The sequence below is a fragment of the Macaca nemestrina genome, chromosome 8 (assembly GCF_043159975.1).
Source record: "Macaca nemestrina isolate mMacNem1 chromosome 8, mMacNem.hap1, whole genome shotgun sequence".
NCBI classification, from domain to species: domain Eukaryota; kingdom Metazoa; phylum Chordata; class Mammalia; order Primates; family Cercopithecidae; genus Macaca; species Macaca nemestrina.
In genome coordinates this window covers 83561314-83578088 of record NC_092132.1, presented here as the reverse complement: position 1 = coordinate 83578088, position 16775 = coordinate 83561314, and the positions used below count along the sequence as shown (strand labels likewise).

Sequence of the window (16775 nt, the reverse complement as noted above, 5' to 3'; positions counted from 1 at the left end):
CACAACTACCCCTTCAAGCATGCCAGTGTGGGATGAAACATGGAAAACAGAGCCCGGGTCTGTTCAGTCCTTTGTTATGCTGATATGGCTGCCAGGTCGCCTCACACTCAACTATGAACCACCAGGGCTTAAAACAAGCAGAATCTCCTAGTTTCTCAAATCTTATGCCTTATGTTGTGAAAAAAGTCAGAAAATACACTGTCAGCTGGCACAATGAAAATCTAAGTGGATTTACTAATTTTTAAATAAGATTGAAACTCCGATTATGATAATGTAAATAATCTATTTTCATAACACTTCATTGCAAAAAAAAAAAAACTCAATGTTTTCTGGACTTTCTTTGTGAATTCTTTTTTTTTTTTTTTTTTTTTTTTTTTTGAGACGGAATTTCACTCTTGTCGCCCAGGCTGGAGTGCAATGGCCTGATCTCGGCTCACTACAACCTCCACCTCCCAAGCTGAAGCGATTCTCCCACCTCAGCTTCCTGAGTAGCTCCACAGGCGCCCGCCATCACTCCTGGCTAATTTTTATATTTTTAGTAGAGACAGGATTTCACCACGTTGGCCAGGCTGGTCTCCAACTCCTGACCTCAAGTGATCCACCCACCTTGGCCTCGCAAAGTGCTGGGATTACAGGTGTGAGCTACCGCACCCAGCTTTCTTTGTGAATTCTGTCAATATTTTTCTGAGGCAGATGGAGAACGAATACCTCTATTGCAGGTGCTCAGAAAATCTGTGGGGAATCACATTAAGAAGAACCCAGCACATGTCTTACTCTACACAAGCACTCAGGTACCCTGCACTGATGTTAGAACGGTCCTAGGTGGGCGTTTGCTCTCTGTGAAACTGCAGCTGCCTTTCCCACAGTCTTTCAGAACATCTGCCAGTGCTACCCAAACAAATCCTGGTGTAATTAGGCAGTCCTAATGTAAATGCTTAACACAGGCATGGCATTCTTGTTTGATTGCTTTGCTGCTGCAAAGAAATAGGGCCCAATTTAACATTAAGCCTGTCATTAGTGAACAGTGCTCTTTTGCTAGTGTAAACAAAACCCCTTGCATTTTGATAACATATTCAGAATTAAAATTAAACTAAGCTAGAAAATTATAACTGTAGGGTAGCAACTATATCATTCTCACAGAGAGTGTTTGTAAAATGTAAGGTGAGGGCTGGACATGATGGCTCACACCTGTAATCCTGGTGCTTTAAGAGGCTGAGATGGGAGGATTGCTTGATCTTGGGAGTTTGAGACCAGACTGGGCAACATAGCGAGACCCCTGTCTCTACAAAAAATAAACAAATATTAGCCAGGTGTGGTGGTGTGCACCTGCAATTCCTGCTACTTTGAAGGCTAAAATGGGAAGATTACCTGAGAGGAGAGCAGAATTGTGTCACTGCACTCCAGCCTAGGCGACGGAGTGAGACCTGTCTCAAAAACAAAATAAAATAAAATAAAATAAAAAGTAAGTTGATATCACAGTGTAGTAGGATTGACTTTATGGAAAGGGGGTGGGGGCACTGGCTGTAAAATCTTTTTGTCCTTTACATTGGGGCATCTCTCATGGTTTCTGGTTATTTATTTATTTATTTATTTATTTATTTATTTATATTTGTTTGTTGATTCTAATGCACTTGTGAGGAATGTGAGTGGATACTAGACAGGCGATGTATTTTATTTAAGAGAGGAATGGTGTAAATAATACAAATAGGCCTTGGTGTTCATCTTCTTGTAGTCTTATAAACCAAAACAATTCTCCATCTTTTATTTTCCAAGTAGAGGAAGTGGAGTTGGTCAGTGTCTCAATATTTGTGGACATTTATTCCTAAGTGTTGCTGTAAGGGCTTTTATTGATAACCAGGGCGGCTCTCTTCTCATATATCTCAGGCTGTAGACTGAGGTCTGAGCAGAGGCTGTCATTCTGTTTAGTAGTTACTGATAATGACAGACCTAGTATATCACCATGGGAGGGAGTGGATAACATACGGTGGGTGAACAAGGCCGTTGTAGGGAGGACACCAAGAAACCAAGGGATCAGGGTATTATAAGGATCATCTATGTTGTAGATTAAAACTTCTAAGAATGAAGTCAGGATAGAGTCTCAATTCTAGGGAAGAATGATGGAAGCTAGGAGTTCCCATCACTAGGAAATGTAAAGCAATGACCTGGGGGTCTATAAGTGACAGGAAAAATAAGGAGTCAAAGTGGTGTTATTTTATGACACAATCTTCAAAGCTGGAGTGTTTCAGAGAAAAAGGAGGGAGAGTGGTTTAAAAGTGGGAAGGAGGAACAAGAAGAATATCGTCCCCACCTTTGAGTAGAACTGTATAAGGATAGTGGCAGAAAAACAGGCATTTCTTAGAAGGATTATAGGAGAAGTAATATTTTCAGGGAAAGCCAGGTTTTTGTTCTACACAGAAGATGAAATGAATATTTACAGATGAGGTTACAAATATGGGGAATTTAAGTGAATTAACACAGGAACAGAAAACTAAGTCCTGCATGTTCTCACTCGGAAGTGGGAGTTATACATTGAGCAGACATGGACATTAATATGAGAACAATAGACACTGCAGACTATTGGGGGTGGGAGGGAATGAGAGAGGCATGGGTTGAAACTACCTATGCAGTACTATGCTCACTACCTGAGTGCAATATACCCATGTAAGAAACCTGAACATGTATTCCCTGCATGTTAATAAAAGTTGAAATTTAAAACAAAAGGAACATAGGGAATTTGCAGATAATGGATGATGAGTTCTAAAAAGTACATTAGAAGGATTTCTGGAATTTGATATGGAGGAAGCTGAGAAAAGAAGAAATAAAAGGGTCAGCGAAATGCTAACAGGGATTGGAGATTGGCGGATGGTTGAGGGATGACTGAGTCCAGTCTTGGGTGACAAAGGGAAAAAAGGCATGAGTTTAATTCCAAAGCATAATCAAGGCAGAGACTATGGTATTAGGGGATTAAAAAGTATTTATTTCAACAGCTTCCTGTTCATCTCTGATGAAGTGTAGAAGGTCTAAAGGAGGAGACTCCTGTTTGATTTGTAATACCTGTTGGTGGAGAAGGTAGTGTGTATTTTCCATCTTCGTCCCTTTGGATGGAAGGGAATCTTCTGGGGAAAGCCTGATGTACCCCACTCAGCCAGGCCTTTTCACCCCTGATGATAGAGACAGAAGACTCATGTGGGGATGGTCTCCTCCCAGTTAGCTGGTTCATTTAAGACCCTGGGGTAATATGATGTACTGCCTGAATTGTCAAGGATTTGAGGTATTCTCCAAATTCACAGGGATGTAGAATATTGACAGTAAAAGAAATCTAAGATAATTTCAGGCTCAACCCTTCAGTTTCACAAGAGAGAAAACTGAGTCTGAGAGGGTCATGCACCTTGACTGAGGTCTCTCCTACTAATAGAATTAGGAGGTGAAGCCAGCGGGACTTCCTGCATGGAGTGGGGACTTGGAGAACTTTTCTGCCTAGCTAGAGGATTGTAAATGCACCAATCAGCGCTCCTTATCTAGCTAAAGGTTTGTAAACACACCAATCAGCACTCTGTAAAGACGCACCAATCAGCATTCTGTGTCTAGCTAAAGGTTTGTAAATGCACCAGTCAGCACTCTGTAAAATCACACCAATCAGAGTTCTGTGTCTAGCTAAACGTTTCAACACTCTGCAAAAATGGACCAATCAGCACTCTGTAAAATAGACCAATCAGCACTCTGTAAAATGGACCAATCAGCAGGATGTAGGCAGGCCCATATAAGGGAATAAAAGCTGGCCACTTGCACCAGCGGGGGCAACCCGCTGGGATCTCTTCCATGCTGTGGAAGTTTTGTTGTTTTACTCTTCACAATAAATTATGCTGCTGCTCACTCTTTGGGTCCACACTACCTTTATGAACTGTAACACTCACTGCAAAGATCTGCGGCTTCACTCCTGAAATCAGTGAGATCACAAACCCACTGGGAGGAACAAACAACTCTGGACGCACCACCTTTAAGAGCTGTGACACTCACTGTGAAGGTCTGTGGCTTCACTCCCGAAGTCAAACGAGACCACAAACCCACCGGAAGGAAGAAACTCCGGACACATCTGAACATCTGAAGGAACAAACTCCGGACACACCATCTTTAAGAACTGAAACACTCACCGCGCGGTTGAAGTCAGTGAGACCAGGAATCCACCGGAGGGAACCAATTCTGGACACAGAATTATAATGGAGATATCCTGATTTTAGGCAATGACTCCCACATTTCAACAGCCCTGTGTTGGCGCTGAGATGTTCATAATTTTAATTAAAAAAAATCTTTGCCAGTCAGAAAATATACAGACTTCTTACTATATAAACTATAATAAAAACTTTACTCTAAAACTTTTTTTTTTTAAAGCTTATGTTTTGATAACAAGAATAAAGACTTTGCTTATATTTGAAGCATTTTTCACAATATATGAAATATCATTCCAGAGACAATTTGGCATATGTTCAAGAGGATAGTCTTCCAGGGCACAAAGCCTTTCCCTGTGAAGTTGAGGAAACTGTTATATGGACAATGACTGTACCTTAAGAAGGGTTTCTAAACTTCTGAGGGTAAAGTAAAGCCTCTCCTTCAATGTCCTTAGAAATATGAAACACGTTAAGTCATCAAGATTTCTGAATTTTGTAGCTGTGTCTTTTTAGTCAATAGTTTTTGAACTCTTTTTGTTTTTTTTGAGGAGGTCTTTTCTGGGTAACTTGGGACCCTATTTCATCTCTTTAGAACGAAAGTGGATAGTCCTCCACAGATACTATATATTTGAGGACATTTTATACCAATGTAACTATACAATAGGTGGTCTTTTGTGACTGGTTTCTTTCACTTAGCACAATCTTTTCAAGGTATGTCCATGTTGCTGCCTGTATCAATATTGCATTCCTTTTGATGGTTGAATAATATTCCATTGCTTGGATACATCCCGTTTTGTTTATACATTCATTGGTTGATAGAAATTTGTATTGTTTCCACATTTGGCTATTGTGAATATTACTTCTATGAACATTCTTGTACAAGTTTTTGTTTGACACTTGTTTTCATTTTTTTGTGTGTGTGTGCATATACCTAGTATTAGAAGTTTTGATTTATATAGTAATTCCATAAATAACTTGTTGAAGGTTTGCCAAACTGTTTTCCAAAATATCTACATCATTTTACATTTACACCAGCAATGTATGATGGTTCTAATTTCTCTGACTTCTTTCCAACACTTGTTCTTGTCTTTCTTTTTGATTTTAGCTATTCTAGTGCGTGTGAAGGGCTATCTCCTTGTGGTTTTGATTTGCATTTCCCTAATGACCAATGATGTTGATCATCTTTCTGTGTGTTTATTATCTATTTATTATCTATGTGTGTGTGTATATATATATATTTTTATATATATATCTTTTTTGGAAAAATGACTATGCAAATCCTTTGCCCATTTTTTAATTGGATATTTGTCTTTTTATTGCAAGTTGGGTTAATTCTTTGTATATTCTGGAAACTAGACTTTTATTGGAGATATGATTTGTGAATATTTTCTACCATTCTATGTGTTGTATTTTAACTTGTTAATATGTCTATAAGTGCTATATCTTCTTCATGGACATTGACACTTTATAATGATAAAATATCCCTCTTTGTCTCTAGTACAATTTTTTGAAATTAAATTTTATTTTTTTTCAGTTTTGGGACATATGCACAGATGTGCAGTTTTGTTACATAGGTAAATGTGTGCCATGGTGGGTTGCTGCACCTATCTACCCATTACCTAGGTATTAAGCCCAGCATGCATTAGCTATTTATCTTGATGCTCTCCCTCTCCCTGGCCTCCCCAACAGGTCCCAGTGTGTGTTGTTCCCGTCCCTGTGTTCATGAGTTCTCCTTGTTCAGCTCCCACTTATAAGTGAGAATATACGGTGTTTGGTTTTCTGTTCCTGCGTTAGTCTGCTGAGGATGATGGCTTCCAGCTCCATCCACGCCCCTGCAAAGAACAGAATCTCATTCCTTTTTATGGCTGCACAGTATCTTGTGTTTCTCTTTGTATGATATTATTATAGCCACTCCAGTCTTCATTTGGTCACTGTTTAGATGATACATTTTTTTTTCAGAAATTTTGCTTTTGAACTATTTGTGTTTTTGGATCTAAAGTATACCTCTTTTAGACAGTATGTAGTTGTATCATTTAAAAAATTAATTCTTCCAATCTCTGCCTTTTAATTGAGTGTTAATTCATTTACATTTGATGTAATTACTAGTATATTAGGATTTATGACAGCCATTTTGCTGTCTTTCTTATATCTTTTTCTTACCCTTGTATTTTTCTATTACCGTCTGTTTTGTGTTAAATAGATGCATTATTCTATTGTACTATTTTTATTTTCTTAGTTATTTTGCTAAAATTTTTTGAGTTATTTCTTAGTGTCTACTATTACAATTAGTGGATTCGCTTAACAAATCTAGTTCACAATAAAATCAGCTAAATTTCAATAATACGTAAAAACTTTACTCCAGTCTAACTCTATTTCTTCCCTCCTCCTTTTTGCTATTATCGCCTGTAAATTATATCTTTATACATTGTAAGTCAACAAGCACACTTGTGTAATTATTGCTTTATGCAGCTGTCTTTTACATCAGATAGGGGAACAAAGGAGTTAAAGACAAAAAATACATTTACACTGTCTTTTATTTTTACCTATGTAGGTACTTACTGGAACTATTTATTTCTTCATGTTGCTTCAGCTTACTGTTTCATGTTCTTTCATTTTAGCCTGAAGATATCCCTATAGCACCCCCCTTTTTTTCTAGGCCAGGTTTGCTAGTAACAAAATTCTTTCAGTTTTTGTTTATCTGGCAATATCTTACATTTTCCTTTATTTTTGAAGGATAGTTTTGTCGAATATAGACTTCTTGGTCGAGGGTTTTTTTTCTTTCAGCACTTTGAACGTGTCATCTCACTGCCTTTTGGCTTCCAGTTGTTTTTGATGATAAGTCAAATGTTAACTTATTGGGAAATTTTTTGTAGGTAATAAGTTGTTTTTCTCTTGCTGCTTTCAAGATTTTTTTTCCTTTGCAACTTTTGACAGTTTGACTATAGTGTGTGTACATGTGGGTTTCTTTGAGATTATCCTTCTTGAAGTTTGTTGAGCTTCTTAGATTCATAGATAAAACATTTTCATCAAATTTGTAAAGGTAGCCATTATTTCTTCAATTGTTCTTTATGCCCATTTTTTTCTCTTCTCTACTTTTGAGACTCACATTATATATGTGTTGAGATATTGAAAATATCCTAAATATATCTGTGGACTCTTAATTTTTAAAAATTTCTTCAGACTTGATCTAGTTTCAAGTTTACTTCTTTCTTCTGCTAGTTTACATCTGCTCCTGAGACCCTCCTATGAATTTCACATGTCAGTTATTGTACTTTTCAAGTCTAGAATTTCTATTTGGCTCTTTTTTTTAAAAAAAAAAATTCTATATCTTTATTGATAGTCTCAATTTGGGTATTCATATACTCCCTTTTAATTCTTTTGACATAGTTTCTGCTAGTATTTGACTGTATTTGTAATAGCTGGTTTTAAGCATTTGTCTACTAAGTCCAATATCTGGACTTCCTTGCATAATATTTCTATTGAATACATTTTTTCCTACTGTGCATGGTCCATACTATGTTTTTGTATGCCTCATAATTCTTTGCTTAAAGCTGGACATTTAAAATAATATTATGTGGCAATTCTGAAAATCAGACTCCTCCCTTATCATCATTTTTCATTGTTGCTATTTGTTTTGGTTGTCGTTATTTACTGTTTAGTGACTTTTCTGACCTAATTCGGTAAAGTCTGTAAGCTTTATCATGTGTAGCCACTGAAATCTCTCCTTGGTTAACTTAGTGGTCAGCCAATAATTGGGCAGAAGGTTGGTTAAGTGCTTTTAACTAATAAGTGTCCTATCCTTTCCAAGGGTCTCTCAGTGAGTGTGTGTGTGTGTGTGTGTGTGTGTGTGTTCATGTATGTGTGTATGTTATATGCCTCAAATGGAAGTTGACAACTTTAACTTAGCCTTCACCCCTGCTTTCAAAGAACCTAAGGGTCGTGAAAAGGGATATATTAAGGCAGTCTTAGGTTTCTCCTGAAAACACACATAGCCTCACACATGCATGTGACTTTCTAGATCTCCATGAATATGTGAGAGCTTTTCCAAGAACTTTGTGGACATCTTGTCCCCAGGACCTTGTTTATGTTTTTGTTGTTGTTGTTGTTGGCCCACCTTTTAAAAATCTTATTTTATTGAATTTTAATTTTAAAATAACTTTTATCTAATAAAAACCGAAAAATACTCTTTGGTTGAGTATTTTTCCTAGACAGAAGCTACTCAGATAATGTGCTGACATTTTCATAGACACATTTACTCACATTTTGTATGTATAGATGATTGAAAATCATATAAATATTAGTCTTTTACTTGTCCTTCTCTTCTGGCAAGTCTTTGAAGACAGGAATTATGTCTTGTTTACCATTCTTTGTACAATAAGCTAGCACACTGGTTGACACATGTTATTCAGTCAATAAATAGAGGCAATTTTAGCAGGATAATTTGTTGAAGAAAATATTATGATTGATTTTCTTTTAAAGAAATGCCTAAACAACTTAATGCTTTCATACTTGGTGATAACTGCAATGTGAGATAAATTGCCTTTGTCATTTCTATAAAAAACCCATCTGAGTGGTCCATGCCTATAATCCCAGCACTTTGGGAGGCCGAGGCGGGTGGATAATTTGAGGTCAGGAATTCGATACCAGCTTGGCCAACATGGTGAAGCCCCATCTCTACTAAAAACACAAAAATTAGTCAGGTGTGGTGGCACATGCCTGTAATCCCAGCTACTCGAGAAGGTGAGGCAGGAGAATCGCTTAAACTTGGGATGCAGAGGTTGTAGTGAACCAAGATTCCGTGACTGCACTCCAGCCTGGGTGACAGAGTGAGAGTCTGTCTCAAAACAAAACAAACAAACAGAAAAACAAAAACAAAAACCATCTGAGCTAAAATTTTCAAGTGTGTGTGTTATTTCAAACAACTTCTGACACATTCCATAGAAGTTCTCATGTTTCAGCATGCATTGTTTTCATGAGATATTTCTGTGCACCATGGAAGAAACTCCTTGCTAGCCAGCATCGAGCAGCTCAGTTGATAACTGAAAATCTTTAATTGTCAGAAGAGGAAGGTGTTTACAAGACTGACCTGTCACTAGTCTGGCATACAAAAATTCACGTGATGCTTCTGTCAAGCGTTCCATTGATGCCTTCAATAGAAATGTTTTGAAATCTGTATGTTATGTTTTGTCATTCTTCAGATAGAAAATCCATATGTGGAAAATAATACTTAACGTTATTACTGTATTTCGTTCATGTCTAATGATGCTTTTCAAGTGAAATCAATAGGTATTTAAAATCATCTTTTCTTTTTGTAACCTCCAAATTTACTTTAAATTGAATTCAAAATTTGCATCTGTGCTATTTTCATTATGCATATAAAAGAACGTGCACATTAGCTTGTGCACCAGCCTAAGAAAAACGTAATGTAAAGTTCCATATTTTTCTTTTTATCAAGTGACTGCTTTAACTTTACAGGAATTGAAAATTTGCAAGGGAGGCATTTGTTTTTATGGAAAACTGTAGGAAGATATACTTTCTTCATTGCTGATATATTTGAATGATATTTTTGAGTCCAATTTCTTAATTGATTGAAAATGAATACACCCATATATACAATGTCAAGAAGCGAAACATCTCCTTTAGATACATTACAGGAGAAGTTGGTCCTATTTTAATGGCTATATCATGAATAAATCTGAATTCGCTAAATGTTCGCCACTCCCTCAAAATCTTCCAGACTTAAAAAGTTCAAGTCATATAATTTCTATAATATGACTAACATTCAGAGTAATTTTATATTAATTATATATGATATAAACCAGAATGTCCTTCAAGCATATACAATGTGTGGTGCTTGAAGTCAGAGAGATTGTAAAATAAGAGAAGAAATTCAGTCACAGGGTTGACCCTTTGCTCCATCAAATATAAACCATAATTTCAGCAGTCTGATATTGGCATTCTTTTCTGGATGAGACTTTATGCCATTGTCAATATAGAGTACATTGATAACAACTTAGTAGCACTCAAAGTAGATGAATATTTAAGTAGAAAAAATAAATAGTAAGTTGTATTAAAAATACCAGTTTGCTGGGTCCATTGGCTCATGCCTGTAATCCTAACACTTTGAGAACCGGAGGTGAGAGGATTGCTTGAGCACAGAAGTTTGAGAACAGCCTGGGCAACAGGAGGAGATACCGGCTCTACAAACAAAACAAAACAAACAAACAAAAAAGTAGCCAGGTGTGGTGATGCATGCTTGTGGTCCCAGCTCCTCAGGAAGCTGAGGTGGGAGGATAGCTTGAGCCCAGGAAGTCAAGGCTGCAGTGAACCATGATCACGCCATTGCATTCCAGCCTGAGCAACAGTGAGACCCTGTCTAAAATTTAAAAAAAAAAAAAAAAAAAAAAAAAAGGCAAATTGATTGGAGGCTTATTATCTATCTAATTTTTAATTGATTATTATACCATTACACAATCCCAGCATAATTAGCAAAAGCAACTGAGAAAATATCCTATGAAAGAAAAAGAAGTTAATTCTCAATGTTTGAACCTAATAAATGATAGGATCAATTCATTAGAAAATACATGGAATAGAGCATCGATTTACTTATTTTTTGGTCAGCTTGCTCATTTAATGGCTTCTGTGGTGAAAGTTAAGCTTCTCAATAGCAAAGAGACTACAGACATAGATGTTAGGCACATACATTTGAGATTTGGGTTTAAAACCCAGCTTGTCTACTGACTAGTTGCATAACCTTGGGCAAGATGACGTAACTCAACTTCTTTATTCTCAGTTTCTTTTTCTGTAAACTAGGGATAATATTAAATACCTCACACTGTTGGTATGAAGGTTAAATGAAAAAAATACATCAATCATTTTGAACAGTGCCTGGCGTATAATAAGTACTATATGTGCTTGCCAATATTACTATTATTAAATTATTTTATAGAAGAGAACACATTAGAAATTAATCTATTGTCATAGCTAAATAATATCTTTATATATTGCTTTTACTTTATCTGCTCACCACTAATTTAAAAATAGATACTGTTTTTATTTCTTCTGAGCTTTTTGTAGAATGGAGGCATCTGGGACATTTTCACCAAATCATTCATCAGAAGGTCCATTACCATTAGTTGAACTAATGGCTACTTGCACCATTAGCTTAAATCAACTAACAGGCAGCAGCAATTTCCTCAGTCTTTTTTTATGAGTGACTTTTTTTTTTCCTGCTTGGACACTTATTTGAGTTTAAATCTAAAAAGAGTCATTAAGGATTTTCTGTACTTATGTATTGTAAGAAATCTTGACAAATACTCATATTCTAGCTCATTTCCTGCTCCAAATTCGTTTCCTGCTCCAAATTCAGTGCATATCTTTTAAAAGCTTTTACTTAAAGAACAGAGGGAGGAAAACTAAACTATTTGAGGTCAGGGCAGATGGAGAGTACATATGGACTGTCTTTCTGATTGTGGTGAAGTAATAGATTTAAAATTTTTTTTTAAATCTCTAAAAATTTCCACCCTGTTGCTGACTCATACTTCTATAAAATACAATAGAATTGAACTTATAACAAAGGTGATCATGTGAGTAGATGACACAGTAATGCCAAATTGCCATAAAAGTTTCTAAGCTTCTACTTTTAAATTCCGTATTTGAAATGCACTGGTAACAAATACTTTATGTGCTGGTATCTTGGGGAGCACTCATATAGAGCACATTAAGATGGGCATATTGCCAAGGATGACTTTAGGACATGGGTTTCTTAGGTAAATGGTAACAAATTTCCACCATCCTCCACAGAAGTGGCTTTATATAATTACTTACTACTCATTCAGTATTGAAATTCTAATTTGAAAGTTAAGTATAGTAACAGAAAACAATTCAGGATTTGCCTGCGTACTAGGGTAAGAGGATATAGACTAGAAAGAGTAGTAAGGAACTTTCTGGGGTACTGAAAATGTTCCATATCTTTTTTGTGTTGGTGGATTCACTGATATATACATTTTTAAAACTTTTTGAATTCTATGCTTAAAATGAGTGCCCTTTATTGAATGTAAATTATATCTCACTAAAGTTGGTTTAACAATACAGGTTTTAGAAAGAATGTTGTTTATTTTGTGAGGAATGAAGAAATTGAGGAATAGACCTCGTTCTTTACTTACTTCCAAGATAAAGTATTGTGGACATACATCTTTTTCATTTTGCTTCTTACCATAACCCTGTTGTCACTCACCATGCATCAGGTGGCACTACCTGGTGACAAGAACCCCATGGGGCTGGAAACTTCTGCATGTGATAAAAGTGGCTGTTGTGCTCATTGTGTCATCTTTCTTGGCCTGAAGGAAGTTCTCTTTCCATTTTCACAGAAGCTATTTCTTTAAAATGAAAACATCCTAAGTTTTTTCACAAGAAAATTTGAACTCCATTTAGAACATATTGTTGTTTGAAGGTGAAGTAAATTTGGGTTCTTCTCAAAGAGTAATTTTAAATTAAAATTTTAAAACACCCAAATAAAATGTTAACAAATTACACAAAATATAAACATTTTTTGGGAAGGAGTAACCGTGCATCAAAATATGGAAACTTGAGATTGATCTATTAAGAAAATCACAGAATAAATATACAAAGTTTTGCCATAGTTTTTATATCACAGACACATTCATGATTTTGTTACTGGCAAAAGGCTATTATATATCCAAGTTGACAATACTGATTGGTTACTCAGCATAGGCTAAGAATAAAGTTTTCTCTACCATAGTCACTAAGGATTTTAAGCAAGTTTCTTCTATCATAATAGTATATGATACTAAGCATTGAATAAGCAGTAAAAGTCTTTTAACAAACAAATATATCGTGGACTACCTAAAACCTCAGACTATATGGCGAAGCGATTCTTCTTCTAAATAGCATATGGGAGTACTCATTTTAAGTTGCCCAAATTTCCTATCTTTCTGTCTCTGTCTATCTAACTATCTATACATTTATCTTTCTATCTTCCTGTCATCTATATAGGCATAGGAGAATTATTTTCTTTATTTAGGTGGGTTGTTACCCTAGTTTCAATAATTGAGTTTTATATTTAAAGTAATACTTGCTTTTTTCCTGTTTATTACATAGAAAAGTGTAAGAAAAATTGATATCACTCTTAATCCATAATACAGAGATAACCAGTATTAACATTTTAGTATGTATCCTTTATTTTTTTCCCCCACTGACCACATATACATATGTAAGTAGCAAATATGAGGTCTGGCTTTCTTTAGCCAGAAAACCAAATTTATTATTTGATAGGGCTTGGCTGCATTCTCACCCAAATTTCACCTTGAATTGTAATAATCCCCACATGTCAAGGGCAGGGCCAGGTGGAGATCATTGAATCGTGGGGGCTGTTTCCCCCATACTGTTCTCATGGTAGTGAATAAGTCTCACAAGATCTGATGGTTTTATAAATGGGAGTTCCCTTGCACAAGCCCTCTTGCCTGCCACCATGTAAGACGTCCCTTTTCTTCTCCTTTGCCTTCTGCCATGATTGTGAGGCCTCCCCAGCCATGTGGAACTGTGAGTCCATTAAACCTCTTTTCTTTGTAAATTACCCAGTTTTGGGTATATCTTTTTTAGCAGTTGAGAACAGACTAATACATTATTATATATCAGGGGTTCAGATAATGGAGAAGCATTGAATAGAGGACAAGAACCCAGGGAGTTCTGGAGGACTAAACAACATGCTCTTCAGCCTTGTTCACATAGCAGATGTCAGCTTATGAATCAGATTCCCAATTGTTGCCTCCCTCTTCAGTCACTTTAATTGCAACCAAATGATAAAATTTTCTGTAACCCAGAGAGAGAGAGATGGAATCAGCAATTCTGGCTTCCACAATGGGAGGCTACTACTTCTTTCCCTGGACTCTCATGGTGGAGAATTCTCCAGAGGAGCTTGGGATGCTGGAAGAAGCATCCCAAGCATTGGGTGATAGATAGCTAGAAACTTACCAGTGACCACTATGGGCCTCACATTTGCCCATCCAACATCCACACATACTATCTTAATATATTCATACACTAAAACCTGTCTCCACCTAGCAGAGGGAGACATCTCTCACACAACTAACAGGAAATGATCCAAAGTTTAGTTGGTTCCTACAGGCAGATCTGAATAATCCCAGGATAATTATGTGCAAAATGGCAAACTTAACTACTCACAAGGTATGTATATTGAGAGACTGAAAAAAGAGGAGAGAAATGATTAATAACAATATAGCCAAGACATAAAAAGGAGGGAATGTAGGAGGAGGGTGTAGTCTCTGCTTCTACAATTTATCACAAAGCTTTTTCTGATAGCTTTTATGTCCTTTCTTTACTATTTATTCACTGTTCCTCTTGCCTTCAGTCTTCACCTCAGCTAGTCTGGGTTTTTCATAATGGAGTGACCCAAACATTCATTCTTGAGGTATCTGCACTCAAGAGGATTACACTCGTGTAGGACTGCCCATGCCTCCTACTCAATCATGTGTTTAAACCTGGCAGTACAATGAAGCATCCCAGGATTTCCCTGGTTTCTCTTCTCCTTGTGCTCAGTGTGCAATAATCACTGCATCTTTTCCCCCTTTATACTCAGAATTTTACTCAAGTCAATTGCTGACCCCTCCCATACTTGTTTTTTCAGTGGCATAAGAATCTTAACAATGGTCAAGTGTCAATAGCAGAGGTCTGCCTCCATTAGATATTTTGACAGAGTGGGTTTTCAAAAGCGGTCACATAAATATATCCCCTCTCCTATGCTCTTTTTGTTTTGTAACTTTGATAGTCCTCTGTCAAGATGTGGGGGTCTATGTTCCCTTCCCTTGAATCCCAGTGGGCCATGGCTCCCAGGGAAGTAACGCTGCGTGACTTCTCGGACTTGGATATGAAAGGCAATAGAGATTCCATCTGGCTTTCTCCCTTTCTCAAGACATATGCTTGGAAGAGGCACATATCATGCTTGGCTTGATAAAAGAGGTCCAGCTATTCTGAAGCCACCATGCAGGAGTGATCTTGTAGAGAGACCACAGAGCTAGAAATGCTCAATGAGTTCCAGCTACTCCAGTCCTCACCTATTTGTGTCTTCCCAGTTGAGAGTTCAGACGCATGAGTGAGTGAGCCTGCAGATTTCAGCCCTTAGCCTTTGGGCCTCTTCAGCTGTTGCTTTTCCTAAGAAGCCCATTCTAAACAGCACATTCATGAGAAAAGTAAATGTTCTTGATTTGTAAAGCCAATATATACTGGAGAAGGATTTATATGGAGAAATAGATAACTCAAGTAGATATTATAATCTCTAAACCAGCAAAGCCCAGAGTTTCTGGGATGGAAGGCAAACATTTTGTGAAAGGGTGATTAGATGTAATTGTGAGTGGTGCAACCTCCACTTCCACCCCTTGGCACCTGAACCTGGATATTCTAGATATGGGAGAAAGCATTATATTACCATATTATGTTCACTGGTTCAGATAATTTTCTGTATCCTGTGAGAGAGAACCAAACATTTAAAATTAGAGCTAGCATTGCGACTGATAACTTGATAGATCATTACAGGGTTGTACAAAGCCAGCTACTTCTGGAGAATGAAGGTGCATATGAATTCCATGTGTGTTAGTTCATGCTGTACTTCTATCATTGTAAAGTGAAGTTCATAGAAGCAATGCTGTGGCCAGTACTGTACTTCTGTATCAGGTACTTGTTATTCTGCAGATGGTGGTGTTGGCTCTGTTGTGAGAGGTGTGGAGAACAAATCTAAACCCAGAATAAGTGTTTATTCCATTTAATGTCAGTGACTGCCTGTTTCATGGTGGAAAGAGTCCAATGTAAACAATTGGCAAGCAGCTGCTTAGTTACCTTGAAGCACAAGATCTTATCAAGCATTCAAAGTTAGTCACTACTTCTGGTAAGCTGTATATTTGGCAGAAGCTCTGGTCAGGGAAGCAAGTTATGAATCTATTTATATCCTGTGTTCCTCTGCCCATGGCCACTGCTTTCATGAGTCTGTTGAATAAACAGGTGGGGTAAGGGGGGGAATACTGAAGAAGAAATTAACAGAAATAATAGTTTTGTCCACTCGATTCATGGAAGACTTCTCTATAGTAGTGGTCTTTTGGCAGACATTCATATGAGACACAAATACTCTCACACTCTCACACCTTGAGCCCATTCTGAGAGGTCCAATTGCATGCTCCTTCCCCAAATCACTTTGTCATCAATCCTCTCTTCTTGCTTTTTCCAAGCCCCTGACCCTCTGGTCAAATGTTTTCCATTGCTCATAATTTAATGTGGATATTAACAATTCACCTCTTCTAGAAAAAATGGACACTGAAGTGTGCTGTTCAAAGTTCTGCTCAGTGAAAGTGTATCACTTCACCATTGTCCTCTAAGCTCACCCTGAGTGGCACGTACCACTGCACAGGTCTCCTCTGGCCTGTATCAGTATTGGAGGCAGACCTATCTGTAAATTAAATTCACGTTTCTTCAGGTGAAAGCAAAATGTTTAAAAATGTTTATATTTAGTGCAAAAGAGAAGCTACTATTTTCAGGATAAACAGCTATATACCAAGTACTAGAGTCTGTGTAGATTTACTT

The 16775-nt window shown here is 37.0% G+C and overlaps 1 long non-coding RNA gene across 3 annotated transcripts in view; it reads right to left on the bottom strand.

Annotated features, from left to right (window-relative positions):
• Positions 1-2910: 2910 nt before the first annotated feature.
• LOC139355835 (uncharacterized) overlaps positions 2911-16775 on the bottom strand; it is a 33689-nt gene continuing 19824 nt past the window's right edge. For 2 of the 3 annotated variants that reach the window (XR_011606994.1, XR_011606995.1), the window contains 3 exons: positions 12403-12544; positions 4152-4275; positions 2911-3161 (listed from right to left, as the gene is read on the bottom strand). This is a non-coding gene — a long non-coding RNA (uncharacterized lncRNA). Of the gene's footprint in view, positions 3162-4151; positions 4276-10246; positions 10367-12402; positions 12545-16775 lie in introns of all 3 variants that reach the window. The other variant, XR_011606996.1, reaches the window with a different exon arrangement.